Source organism: Microtus ochrogaster, linkage group LG1 (genome assembly GCF_000317375.1).
Source record: "Microtus ochrogaster isolate Prairie Vole_2 linkage group LG1, MicOch1.0, whole genome shotgun sequence".
Lineage (NCBI taxonomy): Eukaryota > Metazoa > Chordata > Mammalia > Rodentia > Cricetidae > Microtus > Microtus ochrogaster.
The window spans coordinates 15851144-15855573 of NC_022027.1; the positions used below are offsets into that span (position 1 = coordinate 15851144).

Sequence of the window (4430 nt, forward strand, 5' to 3'; positions counted from 1 at the left end):
CCATGATTAACAGTGTTCACAATTTTCTAGGTGGTGAAAATGTCTCTCATAGCAAAGGTCTCTGCAGACCACTCTACCATCTGACAGAGCATCCTGGATCACATGAGTCATAAACCGTTTAAAACATTTTTAGCATTTTTTTACATACAAATGCTCATTCCTCCACCACAACTTGATGGAAGACTTTTTGCTACTAGTTTTTATTGATACCGGATTTTTACAGAACCCATCTAAAAAATATCTCTTTAGACATTAAGTAAAATAATTTCCTCTGGAACCTCAGCTCTGTTCTATTGATCTTTATGTCGGCACTTGTGCCGATTTTCCGATTTTCTTCAGTCTTGATTGCTGTAACTGTCCTAAGTTTTGAAAGTGGACAGGGTGAGTTCAGCTTTCTCTGTCCCTTTCCAAGTTGTTTTGCTTTTCATTTTCATATGGATGGTGGGAGTGGTTTTCTACTCCCTGCAGAAATAGAAACTACATCTCTACAATGTTTTGAATGTAGAAAATATATATTGTTGTTTCCATGATTAGTTCTTTCAATAATATTTTATAATAGCATTTTGTGCACATTTTGTGTTTGTGTCATATCTGCTGATGAACATTATAATTTTTATGCTGTTGTAAAGGCAGTCATTTTCTTAATGTTATTTTCTAAATATCAAGTCACTGGTATATAGAAATAGTTTCCCCTCATCGTCTCCTACCTCTGTGCCTTCTCCATATACTTCTTACCTCATAGCCCTAGTCAAAACTTCCTGCACACTGTTCTGTAGAAGTTCTGAGAACAGATGTTCTTACTTTGTTCTCCAAGTTAGAGGGCAAAAATAATACTAGTTATGGAGTTTTCACAGATGCCTTTTATATCATTGAGAAATTTCCCTTTTGTTCCCACGTTGCTGATAATTTTAATCACGAGTGGATGGATGCTGGATTTCTTCAGGTGCTTTTTCAGTCTCTAGAGAAATGATCAAGTGTTTTTTTTTTTTCCCCTTTGCTTTGCTAATGTAATCGTTGGGCTCATTGATATTTTGAGCTCAGTGACCTCATTTTGCTAGGTCACACTTCATTATAGGTATCACCATTGCTGTCTGCTGCTCTTATAAAGACTGCAAATGCTCAGTTCAGGATTTAGGAATATGTGCCCATAGAGATTCTCTGTGACGGCAGGTTCATTTGAGCTCTGTCTCGGAGATCTTGGTAATACTGCTTTCTTCAAATCAACTAATTTTGTGGAGGATTCACAGAACTTGTTCTCTAATACTTGGGCAGAATTCAGCATATGGTCCTAAAATTTTTCTTCCTGGGAACCTTAAATTACTTATATGTTGACCTTTTATGCAGGTAATCACAATATGCCTTTTACTGGTAGCTTGTGTCTGTATAAAAACTCATGAACTTTGCCTAAGTTATACTATTTGGTATTTTCTTTTGTTTTGTGTAGGTCCTGGGCATGGAGCACAGAACTTTGAACTAATTGTGTAAGTACTCAATTACTGAGCTATGTACCCAGACCCAAACATTTGTTGACATACAGTTCTATATAGTATTCTCTACTATTGTCTTTTAGTATTATGTATAGTAATATTCTTTTCTGGGTTCAGTAATTCGAGTCTTCTATTTTCTGTGTCAGGCTTATGAAATGTTTTTGCTGATTTTGCTGAGTATGTCTATAAATTTCTGTAGCTTTTCTTCAGAACATTTTAAAAAAGAAAGAGACATAATCAAGTTAGAATGTTCAAACTTATTCCTAGATGCATTGGTTTTACTAAATCCATGTTAATCTATGGGAATGTTTTTGAAGGTTAGGTCAAAAAGCATTTCTTGTAACAAATATTCTTTCAGCATTTTTGTATACCATAATGTACATTTGTTCTAAAATAATATCCTTAAAAGTCTGAGTCAGTAACAAACTGCAAATTATACAAAATAAGCAATGAAATAAATGTTAAAAAAGAACTCATAAAAGAGAAAAATAAAGAATTTCATTACTGAAAAATGTTTGTTTCTAGAGTGAAACATAATTTTCAGGCGGTCCCAGCTCAATAGTTAACACTCACTGCTCTTGCAGAGGAGTGGAACTTGGTTTCCAGCACATACATGTCACTTTACAACATTCTTTAACTCCAGTTCCAGGGGATTTATTTCCTTCCCACAACCTTTGTGCACACCAGGCCTGCAAACAGTATATATAAATACATGTGGGCCTGTACTTATACATATACACATAACTCATATACATATAAAATTAAATCATTAAACATAATTTTCACATGTTTAATTGGAAACAAGACATAAATAATATCCACTACTGAGAGGAGTATATAGGAGAAGACTCCTATACTTCTATGGAGGGAAAGTTGGTCTATAAACTTCTTGGCCCTTCTTAATTATTACCCTATTGTATCTATTAAATTTAAATTATGTTAGAGGCAAGACAGGGACAATCAGCCAGACAGGTACTGGCCAACTCTGTACCTCACTTAGGAAAATCAACTAAAGATGGGCAAAGGAATTTCTAAGAAGGAGAGAGGATTCTCCTATGCAAAATGTCCTCATATACATTTTTTTTGTGCAAACTTGCCAGGGAGGAACACAAAAAGAAACACCAGGATACTTCTGTCAACTCCTCAGAGTTCTTGAAGAAGTGCTCGGAAAGGTGGAAGACCACATCTGTTAAAGAAAAGGGGAAATTTGAAAACATGGCAAAGGCTGACAAGGCTCATTATGGAAGAGAAATGAAAACCTACAATTACCCCCTCCCCCAAAAAAACAGGAGACCAAAAAAGAAGTTTAAGGACTTCAGTGCACAAGGGGCCTCTTTCAGTCTTTTTGTTCTGAGTATCACCCCAAAATCAAAGACGAACACCCTGGCTTATCCATTGGTGATGTTTCAAAGAAACTGGGAGAGATGTGCAACAACACTGCTGCAGATGACAAGCAGCCCTACGAAAAGAAGACTGCCAAGCTGAAGGAGAAATACAAAAAAGATGTTGCTGCTTACAGAGCTAAAGGAAAACCCAATGCAGCGAAAAAAGAGGTGGTCACGTCTGAAAAGAGCAAAAAAATGAAGAGGAGGATGAAAATGAAAAAGGAAAGCGAGGAAGACAAAGACGATGATGATAATAAGTTGATTCTAGCACAGTCTTTCTTCTTATTTTTTTAAACTGTACGGTGTCTTTTTTTTCTTTTAGGTTAACACACTACCAAATGTGTCTTTAGATAGCCCCGTCCTTGTGGTATTTTCAATAGGCACTAACATTGCCTGGTACAGTCTAGAGGTTGTGAATGAACATGGAAATTTAAAGCAGGTTCTAGTTGGTGCACAGCACAAATTAGTTATATGTGGAGATGGTAGGTTTTTTTTGTTGTTGTTGTTGCTTTTGGTTGGTTTTAGATTTTGTTTTTCACCTTCCTTTGTCTCTGATGCAGCTTATATGAAAATAATTGTTGTTTTGTTAACTGAACACCACTCTGTAATTGTAAAAAAACAAAATTGCAGCTGTTTTGTTGCCATTCTGAATGCCTATAAGTAAATACAAATTTTATTTTAAGAATAAATTTAAATTTTAAGTGTATTTAGCCTCTTTTGGAATGTATTCTATCAAAGGAAACTACTAATTTTTGTAGTGAAATTTTACCAGCATATCAAATTCTATGCATGTTATTATAGAAATAAAAAACCTAAGCATAAGAAAGAAAAAACTTTCCTTCTAATAATGACTTGGAGAAAGTACATTAGTAAATTAGAAATAAAGTTAAAAAGCAATTTGATAGGCATGGGCTGTTTTATGTTAACGAAAAAAATAAATCTGTATGTTTATACAAAAAGGAAGCTGTTAGTGTATCAGTATTCATTTCCAGAAAAGGCATGAGAAAGAGATTACATTTTTACTATATTCATTTGTGTTGTTAGAAAAAGAACAGATATTTTAAAATCTGTACTAAATTAAAAAAAAAGAAAAAAATTATGCAAAGAAGAATAGCAAGGGAAGAGGACAAGGGAAATAGGAAATTTCTATGGAAATAGAACAGAGTGGAATTTAAATGGAGCAGAAATACAGTTAACAAAAATCAGTGCTTGACTATAGCTTCTGTTTGTTTAGCATCAGGACCAGTCATGTGGAAAGAGGTGTGGTTGGTAATTCCTCTAGCGTGCATGGGAAAAGTTTATCTGTGAGCACCATGTTCTTGTTCTACTCTTTCACATCTCTCGCACACACACACAGCTGTTCCCTTTTCCATGGCAAGTACCATTCTGCCTTTTCATTGACACTAAGCTACATACCCACAGTATCCGAGACATCTGCTTTTAATCAAATGGCTAAGAAGTGAAACACATGAGCTAACCATCAAGTATATTAGTTTGCTTGAGGTTCATAAATCAGAATCGCATTACATACGTTCATACCAAAGTCACATACGGTAAT

The 4430-nt window shown here is 34.9% G+C and overlaps 1 pseudogene; it reads left to right on the forward strand.

The window, feature by feature from the left end:
* Positions 1 to 2502: 2502 nt before the first annotated feature.
* Positions 2503 to 3166, forward strand: LOC101995089 (annotated as a pseudogene).
* Positions 3167 to 4430: the final 1264 nt, after the last annotated feature.